The 14,564-nt window shown below is 40.4% G+C and overlaps 1 protein-coding gene across 2 annotated transcripts in view; it reads left to right on the forward strand.

Moving 5' to 3' along the window:
• Positions 1-204: 204 nt before the first annotated feature.
• LOC124219195 (cardioacceleratory peptide receptor-like) overlaps positions 205-14,564 on the forward strand; it is a 34,091-nt gene continuing 19,731 nt past the window's right edge. For both annotated transcript variants that reach the window (XM_046626479.2, XM_046626454.2), the window contains exon 1: positions 205-532. The gene's annotated coding sequence lies outside the window, so the exon portion shown is untranslated. The remainder of the gene's footprint in view (positions 533-14,564) is intronic.

A 14,564-nucleotide genomic window follows, 5' to 3' on the forward strand; every position in this document is an offset into this window, starting at 1 on the left:
TTTATCTCGCTGGGAAAAACCACCTGAGTAAACGGAAGGACGATCAGCGATCACGAGCCGCAGCCTCTTCCATCGGCAGGTACTAATATTACTGCACAACGCATCCCCCGATTCGATTCGTCGAAAAATTTACTGGGATCGCTCTCCTCCTCGGAGCAACGCGCGCCAAATCCCCATCCCGGTGTCCCGGCGTCCGGCGTCCCGACGCGACGTCCCAGAGTTCGCGGCCCGTCGTCAGTACGCCGTTCGCGCGCACGTTGCCAGCACCGGCATCCGTCGATCAAAGCGGTCGAAGACTCCCGTCATCGCAGAAAACAAGTCTTCTGATTTCCCACACCCGCAACGAGAGTCGCGAGTGCGTTTTTGTTTTCGCAATTTGGCAATTTTATTCCTTCGCGAAATATTACTCGCTGACAATTATCGTCGATATCTTGTGACGTCGGTTTTTCGTTATTTTTAATTGTTCGTTCAACCCCTGCCGGCGACCAACCCTTCAGGATTCTCAACCTTCCATTGCACCTTTACTCCGAACGTAAGTCGAAGAATTTCTTCCTCGTCAAATATATTAATCAAAGAATGCGATCATTGATCTGTGCATCTTGTTCTTGTTCGTTTTTTTGCTTTACTGGATTTAATTGCAATGGTTAAATTTTATGAATATATATTGAACTGAAAGTGGGGGAAAAAAGTTTTTTCACGATACAATGTTGGAAATGCGGTGTTAAATTTAACACCGAAAATATTCTGTACAAGTTCACACCATTGGTGTTGATTTTAGGACCGCTTGGTGTCGAAAATCGAGCGATTTACACCGATAATGATTAATTTTACATTAATCGGTGTGGACTTGTATTGACACCGTGAATTTTCTGACAATATGTCGCTCGAGACTGCGATATACGATAATATGGGGCATAATTACTGCGTGCTCGATATATGCGTTCAATTATTATCAACGTAGCCTTGCGGCTCGTTTTCTTTCCACAGTCTCATTGTTCACGTTGCGGCGTAAAATACCGGTTGTGGTTATTATTTGTGATCAATTAGCGGTGGATTTTGTGCAGTTTCCCACCCCTTGGACGAGAACAAAATGACGCAATAAGCCCTGCATTATGCAACGCAATTAAATTTAGATCAGCATCATTAGTGCGAGAGAAAAATAATTATTCGTATAATCATAAAATAAATTCGGCTCGTGATTCGTTCGTAAAATATAGGCAGTCGATACAACGAATCACTTCGGTTCTTGTTCGGTTACGATATTGCCTTATATGTGTGTACTTGTACCGTGACGAACGCGGCGCACGATATCCTCCGAAATTCAATGAACGTTCCAAAAAATTTACCGTTTTTGCACGCAATTAAAATTCTTACACAGTGACCGTTCGAATCGGCAACTCCGCGAAGTCTGAAGAATAATTCTTTACGTACACCTCGCTGCACAATGCATAAAAATTTCATCGAAGAGAAAGATCGGCGGTTATACGATTGTATGTTGTATTTATTTTTAATTTTTATGTCATGTTTTTTTCCGGTGTTTCTCCGAGTAAAAATAAAAAGCTCTTGTTTCAATTGTTGAAACACTTATATAAAGCCAATCGGGATTTATTCCAATTAGCTTTTTCATTCATTTTTCTCTCTCTCTCTCTGGACTTCCGTGTTTTGTGTCTTTTTTTTTTTTATCGTTTCACAATTTTTCTCATTCAATGCAGTACAGCGCTGTACATACGAAAGGCGGTACCCAAGTGTAAGAAAAAAAGAAATTAATTGGTTCGTCACGTATATTGGTAAAACAATTGAGGAACGGAATTTCTTAAGTGGCTTATGTAACGCATCGTGACTATGGCCATTTACAGATTATATAAAGCAAAAATTGTTCTCTAGCAAATACATTCTATTTATCGTGTATCCATAATAAGTCTTTCTCCAACTGGGAACATATCATAATTATACAAATTAAACAAAAATTTCCACATTAAAAACGCTATTCAATGTTTAAACGAAGAAGAAAGAGAGAGAGAGAGGGAGAAAGAGAGAGAACAAACCGACGTAATGCGATCGTCACGAATTCTGCCGAAAGCGAACGAGCGCTACTTCTCGAATTATTATCACCCACATCGCAATTCACTTGAACCTTTTTTAAACGAAAGCTTTTAACAAACTCGACTTATACTCCAAAATGGCACTCATGCCGAACTGCTCGATTGATACCATGGTTATCGTCAAAGGTTATCGAGCTTAGACGAATGACGCGAGTAAAATTCATGCCTGGCTTATGATCAAAATATTTATCGTAATTCAGGCACTCGCATAGAGGCAAAAGATAAATGAATATTCGATATAGGAGAAAAGAAGTATCAACTCTCAGGAGGACGTAAAAATTTACTAAAAATATGAATTACCCCAGAGGTTTGTTTTTTTTTTTTTTCTTTGTTTGATTTCTCTTATTTTTACTTTTACAAAGGCAATTTTCTTGTCGATAAAACTTCATCGAGTATGATACCCTTCTTTTTTCTATTTCCGTTTCTCTCTCGAAAAAAAAAACGAGATTGAAGAAACAAAAATGCGAAACGACCGCTCTTTCACTTTCTCATACACAGAGCCGTAACAAATGTCGTAAATGATGAAATCTCTCCGGTAAAGTATCGCAATATATGTTAATCAGGGACTGAGCAAAATTTCTTCCGGTACGCATGAATTCCTCGAGTCTTAGAGAGAGAAGGAGAAACACCATAAAATCGGCCGCTTTGACGGTTGGCATTACGCTAATCCGCGAAAGGACGGCTTTGAAGCAATCCGTTGGATTTCGAAGAGAAACGACGCCTTCTCGCCGAGCTTTTACACCGAGGACCATTATTAACTGCGTACCTACACTCGAGCAGCAGCGCAGCATTGCAGGAGTCTGAAATAGTACAACCACGCATACCCGAATCGTTCTGTAACGTAAACTGCTTACGGAAGTGGCGAGGCTATTATCCCGGTAAATTTGCAATTCATCGGTGGATGCGATCCGGGATGAATTGAAACCAATCCGTTTATTCCTCTCTCTATGAACATCCGGCTGATCCGCCAAGACTTGTATACATCTATATCATAAACGCAATTCACGGTTTGCCGTCACCGCTTTGAAGCAATCCCAAAAACCCTTTTCCATATTCATAAGGGACGAGGATCTCTCGGTGAGACGGGGACCCCAAGAAGCAGCCCGTATCCTCTTTCCGATTAATTTTCATCGATCCGCAGACTCGAAGAAAAATATTACGAATATCGCCAACCCCTTTGGCGTCGCCGATTCGATTAGAACTTGGCTCGTATTTCTGCGTTAAACTTTTAACAACGAAAAAGACGTAAAGAAGTGAGGAGTAGATGAAACATACGTTCGCTGGCTTGAACGGTTTGAATTTTCTATTTTCTTTGCCTCGTTCCCGACTTTCGAGGAACGTCTTTTGCCCGCCGTGAAAAACGAGACCAAATTACGAAGCCCTTAAGCTCGCAAGAAATATGTTGGTATACCTTGACAATGTGTCTCTGCAGCCTATCTGAAATACCTAACGTATTTTTCACAATTTCCATTTACCGTGACTGGAATTTTTTTATATGAGATTTCGAAAAACTCATCCGACTCCTGAATTGCAGGGTAAGTCAGAGACGGGAGACAAGTATTGGAAAAATTTTGTACAGCCTTGTTTCGGAAAATGAAACAATGTTTAGCGATGTCCCTCTGACGGTATCTGACAGGCTGTAATTTACAGACACCGAGAGTAAGATATCGTTAAGTTTACCGTACACAAAGCTCACCGGGCAGGGATCTGTGCTGTATATTTTTTCATATCCCTGATATGATATTCGACGGAAACCTGATATATACTGTATACATGTAAATGAAACGGTTCCAGTAGTTTTGTTCCGTTTTTACCACAAGGAATAATTTCCTTGAAATTACCAAATATATGTATTCAATATAATATACAATATAAACAGCATCCCACAGAGTTTGAAATTCATGTGTTTATTCCGGAATCCAGAAAATTAATTTTCTTCAAAGAACAGCGCGTTAATTTACACGGTACGGAATTGTATTGCAATACTCTACAAAAGAATAAGTACAGAGGATCAAAGGTGTTTTGAACCCTGAAATTGTGTAGCCTTGAGATCATTAATAATTCCTCACTCAATTAATGATGCCCACGAAATTTTTCATCTTCTTTCATAATTCTCCGATCTTCTTATTTTCCGGTAAATAAAACTCAGCGAAATGAAAAAAAAAAAATTAATTTGTTCGCTGTTTTTAGCACAGACGAGCATGGACAAAAGAAATAACGTAAGAAAGAATTAGATAGCACAAAATGTTTGTATTTTCAAAATAATCCTAACTTTTTACATATCAAAGAGCAAACGTTGATCGTTAATACCTATAATAAAAACTGTTATTTCTCAATAGGTTGGATATAGATAGATAATCTAACGCCACGGTCAGATGTGGGGAATATAATACATGTTTCGAAAAAATATGAACATTGAAAAATCAGTCAGACACTTCGCGAACTGTGAGATCGATGTAGTGAACTCTCCAAGACTCTTTACGAGCAATCGGCCGCGGACGCTTGAACATATTGAAAATGTGCACAAGTTTCACGAAAATGTAATAAAACCCTGGTTTATTGGAAAATGGATAAAAATTGGGTGAATTGGGTTTTACAACTAAAAAAAAAAATACGAGCTTCTACGCTACCCCGAATAGACTAAACTTTACATTTATCTCAATACGCGCGTTCGCTTCGATGTATCAATGTCTGAATATCCTCGAGCTTCTCCGGCAAGGTCGATACACGGCGAAGTATCATCTAAATCGGAGTTTTTCATTGTCCCGGATCAGCGATTTGCGAAGATTTCAGCGAAATCTAAAGCGCCTTATCGAGACACGAGTGGCGTCGCCTCACCGAAAACTGAGGCAGATAGTCGGCCCTGCACAGCCCTCGAATATCGAGTGTTTCCAAAGTGTCAGCTCTCCCACCCCGAGACTCAAATATTCCCGACTTTGGCCAGTCGCGATTGACCCGCAACCGCTGAGCCTAAGCCCAAAAAATTCGCCGTGCGAGGAGTCGCGAGGGGAAGGCTGACCTCAACGGAAAAGAAAACGGCGCGAAGGGGAAACGGGCTTTTCCCCCGAATCGCTTTGCGACCCCCGGCTCACCGTCAAGTTTCAATAACTCGGCAATTCGCGCGACCCTCGAAGCCGGGATGATAAAAGCTCGCTAAATTTCGCCACGCCTCTCTCTCTCTCTCTTGCCGTCAAATCGCAACAGGTGAGACGAGAATCGGCCCGGTAACACACGGTTACAGATTTTCCGCTCACAGTTTGAAAACTGAATTTCATTTTTTAACCGGAATCGTATTTTTCGGTTATGGTAAAAGGTAGAAATAGTCAAGGCATGGACCGTCCAACTGCACAGATGTAATGGAAATTTCTCTCAACGACGGGATGACGCGAGACCGCGAGACGTGTAGAGCGTGACCAAATCGGGACGTACGACGGCCATAAGCCATTGGGGGAAAACTCTAGGCCAAATGTTGGGTGAAAGTTGAGTCAAATGTGGGAATGACGGTGACATTCAGGCGTCGTCTTGCGCCCGAAGCCTCAATTACTGTAATTTCATTTCACACGGCGGCTCGTGGGAGGAAGTCATCGGTTGTTTGCAAGCCTCGTTTAGAATTTGTTGACTTTTGATGGGGATGCGAGCGAATGCCATAGACCAAACATGCATTCGGGAAGTTATGAGCTCGGGACGTAGGTTGAAACACATAATACAGGCACGTCAGAAAACAACCGCATTGTCAGCTTAATCACCCTGCAAACATTTGCCGGAGAAGCAGCTCGTGCTGCCGGATTTCCTGCTCGCTTTATCCACCCTTCCGGTCTTCGAAAAGCTCTTTTTGAAAATATCAACGGGATTAACAACGGCTTGGTTATTGCTAATCCGCGGGGGAGTAGAATCTTGCTGAATGTCCTCTTGTTGCTTTTATTACAAGCCACGTTCGAGCAGTTCAGAATTTTTGGCTCGTTGAATATCATTTTTAATATCCCTTTGTCATTTGGAATGAAAATTCATCTCGACGATCTCGCGTGGAATGTAAACGCGATTTTGAAAAGAACAAAGCGTTGCGTAAAAACACGCCTGTTTTCAGGATCGACATTCTGCACGAGCCACTTGCAATTCCCGCCACAATTCAATCTGGAACGAATATTCGTGAGCTTTTAACCATAAAATACAGCTATACTCTCCCTTACATCCTGTGTTTCCTTATTTTTTCATTACCTTTGCCTGGTCGTGTTTGAAAATTTACTACCGCCTCGCAATATTCTGTATCAATTTACATATGTACGTGTAGGTATAACATATACTAATTGTATACTCTCTACCAATGATCTATTAACGTAATTTCGTATGATCGATGATACACCGCGACGTCTCGCTAATTAGTCATGAGATACGGATTATAATCTGTAGCGATGCAAATTGGATTGAACTCCGGGTAGCAAAACTTAACCTCGAGATTAGAGGCTACGAATAAATTTATTGAAAGGTATTTTTGAAGAAACACGCTTTACGTTATTGCAAATGACCTCGAGAGATAACAAACGATATTCTTTGTTTTTTTTTATCAACTGCGAACTCATTTAGCTGACAATATGTCTCAGTATTGTAATAGATTTTGCATCAACCCATTTCGTATGTCATCGTAATTTCACGAGAGCAGACGGTTGTAAATAGTCGTAATTCGCTGTGATCACTTGTTGAAAAAATACATCGGTAAATCCGAGGAATCGTGGACTATTTTCTCGGCAGCTGATCCTACGATATTCTTGTTGTTTTCTCGTGGTTTCCAAGATGCAAATGATTCTAATACTGGATTTTCGATCCCTGAGAATTGTAAAATTACCAAAGCTAGCCCCTATTAATTTTTGTCGAAATTTTGACTAATTTTGAAAAACTCTCGACTCACTTGCCTCGTACGCTTCGTGAGAGCGTTCTCTTATTCCGAAAGCATAACTTTCCTGGCTAATTGAATTCTAAAACTTTTTCGGAAGATCTATTACGAGCAGAGAGAGTCGTTTTCCATCTAGGTACCATCAGCCACGTTGTGAAAGATGTCGGGTACCTTCAAGTGTATATTCAATCAAGTTCCTCGTAAAAACTTTACTTGTTCAAGCAAAATTTTCAAGAATCCTTGTACATGCTGGAAATGAGAAAAGTTCGTACACGGAATCTTTACGCCGATACCGTGTGACTGAAATTTCGCCTAGATCCATACGCGCATGAATTCAATCGTCGTTGCTAAAAAAAATAATACAAACCTTACACCAAATGGCGCGGAATTTTATACGCAACATCAGACGAAACTTTCAAAAGTTTATCCCATACGCGAGTAATTGATAGTTTGAGTATTTTTCTTCTTCATTCAGAATTCAAATTCCACGATGCACGAGAGTCAGATCGATACGCGTAGAAAAAGGGTGAGAGAAGGAAGGGCGGTATTAGAAAAACCGTAATGACAAAAGCAAGTGGAACAAAAACAACGAACATCTATGAATGAGAGGAAAAAAGATGTTTCAAAGAAATACGTCCTTTGCGGTGACGCCCAGGTTTAGCTTCTGCTGAAAATGTGCCCTGTTGTCGAGTGGGCGTAACGAAGCGAAGCTCCATCGCCATTTGTCACTGCATCGCGTTTATTACAAGAGAGGCACGTGTGCCTCAGCCACATTTAAACCGCATCATTAAGGCGAGGTTAGTGAGAATAAATAATAATAATAATAATAATAATAATTAAATAAATTTGGTAGGGTTAAAAATTCTTCTGGAAACAGATTACGAATCGCTGAACAATTTTTAAATACACGAGGAGTTTTATTCAACAATGTATAAAAAATGCCTAAGCTGGGCGATAAATAAAACCTTCGTCGGATCGTTCGGCTTTCTTGCAGTCTATAATTATAAACCTTTCACGTTATATCGGGCATATTATATTCTCATATCTCGTTCCAGTGATGCTCGATTATCGCCAATTCTTCTGGTTCTGATCAATTCTTTCCTAGCTATACCACCAATGTCCTCGCAATACTTTGACACGTTTTATTGTATGTCTGTAATACACGGGAAAAGTTCGATCGTTACGTTTGTTTGTTCCCGTCTTTTATATTAAGAAGAAAAACATCTCGCAGTTGACTATACGTATATAACGCGAGCTCACTTACGTTCGAACTTTGATAAGATAAATGCTACATCTGATGATATTACGTAGGATTGAACGAACGATTAAAGTGGTGAGAAATTTTGTCGCGTGTTTTAAATTTCGATGCGTCGAGAACGAAGGAGAAGCTAATAAGTTTACAAATGACGAGACAATTCGCCGATGACGATACCAGATCGTGTGTTCCGTTATTCTGATCGAGGATGAATCGTTTTTTCCGCGAAAAAGCTGGAACAGCGACAAGATGAATTGGGATGATCATTCTCACACGTCGAGCGGGTTTAGTGACGTCGAAACGTTTGTGACCTGCGCAAAAATTCTCATAAAGCATGATACGTATAGTTGGAAGAAAATATACGTACCGGTGCCTGACTCTGCGATAGACAAAAGAGCGGGATGATATTTTATTTATGTGAAAAAATGAAGAAGCTAGAAATGAGTATAAAGAACTTATATTAGAATACGGGCGTATGAGTGCGGACTATTTTCGCGGGTGAGCCAAAAAAATAGTAGAGAAGACTGAAAAGTCTCGACGAAATCGAGACCGCAGACGCCGTTTTGACGTCTGATCGAGCATTATAACGTATGTATAGCTGCTGGGACATATGTGTATGTATATATATATATATTAAACCTACTTCTATACAGCTCGGCCCACGTGGTCGTCGCGGTTATATTCGCTGTAGAGAATTTCCTCTCTCGAGAAGCACGTAGGTACATTTCGCCCCCGACTGCAGACACATTGAAGACGGATATATTTATCGACGAGTTGGTATATAATTAGCGGAGCGAAGTTTATCGGTATGCGATCGCTTACTCAGGCGATTAGAATCCCCGGACAACTTTTTTACCGTGTCGCAGAACTTGCGACATTCGCGAGGGCGACGGAAATAATGAACGAATGGTGGGTCATTAAAAAGCCGGATATAAGGGCGTAACACGAAAGGACGCGACCAAAATTTTACAAATACTTACCGATTTTGCGTACCTATAGTACGAACGTCTTTCTTTTTTTCATCGGGTTATTTTTCACATATTTGGGTGACACACTTTCGCAAGGTCCCCGCGATAAATTGAAAGGAGAAAGAGAGACGCTGCCATGCGTGGATTTGGGGAAAGGAGGAAAATATTACGACAAATCTCTGCGAGGGGTCAAGCCTTCGCCAATTCGATATACAGCCTCGAAAGGTCGTTGAAAGCGTCGATGGGCCAACAATTCCGAACATTTTCACACTCGGGGAAATGTCTCATTCGATTCGACGAAATCCTTCCGTTGATATATCATCAGAATTTCGATTTTATTTGATTTCGTATTTTCTTTCTGTCTTTGTCAATTCAGTTACGAAAATTCTGACTGGGAAGAAGAGAATTTCATTTCAAAAAGTGCGCGAGAATTATCTATCTGCAAATTGTCCCGAATCAGACGATAGTTTTCCGTTTTAACACTGGAAGAATATGTAATCCGTTTTCTTCGGTAAACCGATATATAAACTTCGCGGATCGATTTGCAGGAATTTTCATGCTATACCGTTCAACTTAACGAAGAGATTCGGAGACCAATCGAATCTCACGATCAGCATTGAAAACGGATTACATTTTTTGCCCGAACAGCGCGGCTGCTCAGAGAACATTGAACATCCGGAGAGACGGGGACGTATAATTTATATAACGTAATTTCTCGTGGGATTTCTCGCAATTCGTATTCACAAGGGAAAAATTTGTCTTTGCATTGCTATGCGATGTGTTGAAATTCAAAGGAAGCTTCACTTTTCAATTCATATTCCGTTTCTGAATTCTTCATTGCTCATGAAGTTCAACTTAAATTTTTCTATTTCAAAATTCCGAATATTTATATCTCGAAATAGCCAAGCAGTAAAAAAAAAAGATTCTCGACTAATTTTAATTAAGAATCCAAGCAAATGACTTGTGTGCGTTTATAAATTCTGTGCACGTTATTCAAAAATGTTACCAAATTCGCCTTATTAATATATCAATCCTGGCACGGTTCTAAATCAAATCAGGATCTAAAGTATAAAGAACTGTCCGCACGTCAGAGAAATAAAATTGCCTAAACAAGTCCAATAAAATAAAATCTGGCTGATGCGTGTTGAATCTTGACTGTCAGATTATAAGTATGTAAATCACGGGAGTTTAGCCCGCATACTCAAGTCCTCTCTGCCAAAATATACATATATAACCATATACATATTATAACGTAAATATACATATTATAACGTGGAAGAAATGGATAAAAAAAAATAAGAAGTTAGAGAAAGTGCGGTATAACATTTTTTTCCTCAAATCTGAGTGACATTAAGCTTGTAATATGCGGCACGTCGACAATTTTTTATCAACAATTTTTTCCTGTCAGTGAAATAACATCGTCAAGATCAACCTTAGATCGCCACGTTAAGTGAGGCGTAACTCTACATTGAAAAAAAAATAGAGAATAAAAGATCGAGATAACAGTGCAGAGAGAAAAAGTGCAAGCAGAGGGAGTGGAAGCCAATAACAACGAAAGCGGACGAGCCACAAAATCAAAAAAAAAAAAAGAAAAATCCACATGCAAGAAGAAAGGAGATCTTCCTCAGGTCGCAAGCAGATAACGTTACATTAGAAGAGACGTTATTCTACATTTCTTAAGACTCGGTGCTTAAGCTTTTCACCTCAACCTGTTGAACAATTATTCTACACAAGTCTCAAAGAAGTAACAAAATCCATTAGATTCAGCCTCCGTCTCCGGTAATACGCTGATTATAAAGTGAGAATCATTTTCATTATTCATTTCGCAAGCCACGTTAATGCGAAAGGTATTTAACTAGGAGTCACGGCATACATATATTACGCACACACATGTGCAATGTCGACAATGCGCTGTAACGCGATAAATTTCATCCCTGTTAGAATATATCATTTTCAACCATTTACTCCTCCTCGTATTCTCCTGGGAACACTTTTCTTGTGCTAATGTACGATGTGTATAACGAGATGCTTGTGGTACCGCGATCCCCGCAGTGGATGTACAACCCGAGGGTGATTTGCGACGCGAAAAGTAAAGTTTTTTTTTTTCCTCGCTCGCAGAAACTCGGCGCTTTGATGACAGCCAAAAACTTGCGAGGTGAGTAATCTCGTTTCTTCTGCTTCTGTCTCTGTTTCTTCAAATGAGCTGGCTCGTTCAAATAAGCTCTGCCACGTCGGTCAACTTCGGGCATTATGGATGGACTCACGCTCTCGTGAATCCCCGTGTTTACGTTTTATTACGCAAGGCATATCTTCTCTAACCGTATAATAAGTATAACGGTGACGTTATATATAACAGGGAGCGTTTCCCCTTCTCGGAGTCAAAAGCTTTTACATTCCTGCTTCCGTCAAATTAGCCGGATGATGTATGTATAATTTACATATATATGTGTAACATATGTATATACATCATCGCACCGGCGCTTCTTCGGACTAAAGTAAAACCGCTACGGTACGTTGGATTAGAAACATGGATTAAAAAACTGTTTCCGTTGAATGATACGCGTGGCTCATCTTTTCGCTGTATTTTACGATCAATTTTTTTGTTTTTAGCAAATTGTGTTCGCACGACCGTTCGGTTTATTTACGGGAATCAGCTTTTCAATGTCAATGATTTTGATCAGATATTTTTAAAACCTGTAACAACCCAGAGGAGAAAAAAATAACCGCAAATTTTGTCGCCCTCATTGTATAATATACATATAATGTATGTGTAATAAACACCGCTAATTTATTATACAAGCGAAAAATCCCAGTAGTGTTTACGCCAACGGCGACGTTTTGATCCGTAAAAAACTATGTTTATGCATGTGTAAATAAGTGAAAAAGTCGTAATATTTATTGAAGCAGTAACACGAGACAGAGAAAAAGAGAAAAAGTATAGTATCGTAACGATAACAACTTTTAACAAGATGTTATCATTCGAGAGGCAGACCGAATCACAGGTAGAGAGTAATATGCCGTCATATTTCATACGTCACCCGGAACACGGTTTAACCGCCAATGAAATGAATATTCGTTCGCATTTCGATGCTTGAATATTTTCCGACGGTTTTCGAAAAGGCGTCGCTTAAATGCACCTTTCTGAAAATTTATTTTTACAGATACTGAAAAAATATTCGTCCGTTGAGTAGACTACGCGAGTATTTCAGAGCCGGAGATTTGCGTTTCCCGAAATACATAAAACCGAACCACATCTTCCTCGGCGACGAGTTTGGCTGAAATTAATCGAACGTGTATCCGATTAGGCTGCCGTATGACTCGGGCCGATTTATTTTTCAATCTGCATGGCTAAATTTTGAAGAACGAGAGAATAAAAAAAGAAAAAGGACAAATTATCGTCGAATCGCAAGCGAAGCACCGGCGGTGGTAAAAATATCAAACAGATCGCGGATCGAGGGGTTGACGAGATAATGATGCTTCGTTGGAAACGCGAATTTTTACCCTTCCGTAGCCCGCGGAGCGATTCGACCCGAGTTCAATATCGCGACATTGAGAAATGCCCGAAGTTTCGAAATTGTTTGAAAAATCTGGTTAAATATTTGGTGCGTCTGAAAATTAGGGACCTCAGAGGAGAGCGACGTTTCGATTCGTAACGCGTGGAGCGCGAAACGGGATGAGAAAAGAGGAGAAGATTATCCGGCGATATCTGAACAGCTTTCGCGGCCTTCGCAGCCCAGAAATAGCTCAAAAACGTCACGAGAGTGATAAATTTGATTCGATAGCAAGTTCAAGTTCTCGGGTTGTTACATTAACGGATATAATACAGATGCGAGATAAGTACTCGTCCACCGCTGTTCCAGGCTATCTGCCATTTGATTAGATCAAATTGGAAAAATAGCAATTTCAAATGGACAGCGGCGATCAGGTTCAATCAGCTGGCGTAAGTGCATCAAATCTATTATTCAATGTCGGTGTGCGAAATACGACGATGAAAGCAATTGACTGCACGAGTAAAACCTCGCGACTTTCCGCAGCGAATTTACTATATATCGCACGTGTGCGTACAAACGAGCGATGCATTGGCAACATATCCATCGGCTTCGCTGCACGGCCACGTGGGTGGAATTTTTTCAATCGTTTACGTATTGCAAGCTGCGGAAAACTTGTGTATCGCGTCGTCGCTTTTGCGGTGCGTATGCACGTAGGTTCGACATCTGTTCAAATTGCGGGGGATGAATCGGGCGATAAATTTTCACGGGAACGAGAAACGAGCGAAGAATAATTATTGCCGAGCATTTCACGACAATATACGTACAATGCGGCGACGAGACCCGATGAAAATTCCCTAAGAAAATTGACAGGATACGTATTCAATGAATTAACAAACAATTTAGAAATCAGCGTTCAGTTAGCGACGTTATTCCCGAGAGTTTGCGAATTTTATTGAAACTGGAATTTACCGACCGACATCCGGCGAATGATAATTAAATCGAGTCGACGGTGGAAATTTAATATTCGTAGAGAATTTGTCTGATTAATTATACAGTTGTACAGTTCCTGCAGGTTATTAGAGAACTTTGCATACCTTATGTACTCGCTTCTCACCCAAGCAAACTCCGATCTTCGACCTGGAAGTTGGTTGGTTATTGAAGCGGAACGGATCGGCTGAAATTTTATATTGCCATAACTTCGGTTAATTAACCTAGATGACAACTCCTTGCACAAATAATAAGTTCGATGTACACATGCAGGTACGGGTGATGCAGCGCCGTCTCAACTACAGAGATCAAATATTCCAGACGATGATGTTGGAGAGAGTATGTCGAGCGTGACTTCGTACCCGGAATCGAGAACTTATCTCAACATCACATCTCTGAATTTCAAGAAGTTCCGAGTGAGAATTATCGGCGAGATGTTGTTGACGCAATTAGTCGATCATCCCGAATGTGAAAACAGATTAGAGTCAACTTGCTTCGGATAATTGGATGCAGCTGCAGCATCCGGAGGGATTTGAATATCTATAAATTACAGATATCGGGTTATATATAGCTGAAAGCTTTTCAATTTTCTGGGTAAAAGAAGAACTGGTCTAATAAATCCGTCAGCGTGTTCGATGTATATATGTGCATAAAAGTGATAAAAACGTTCGGTGAATTTGTAAAGCGATTCGGAGATTCCTTTTTCACTCGTACTAAAGGGACGAAATCTGATTAATTTCTACCACACTCGGATAAACGTCGGCGTATATCTTTGCGGCGTAGGTAATTCCCCTCCTCCAGACCCTTCAGACTTGCGATTCGTTCGCCAGTGATATTCGGACAGGAATAAGCCAGCGGATTCCAGGCACGAAA

The sequence above is a fragment of the Neodiprion pinetum genome, chromosome 1 (assembly GCF_021155775.2).
Source record: "Neodiprion pinetum isolate iyNeoPine1 chromosome 1, iyNeoPine1.2, whole genome shotgun sequence".
Lineage (NCBI taxonomy): Eukaryota > Metazoa > Arthropoda > Insecta > Hymenoptera > Diprionidae > Neodiprion > Neodiprion pinetum.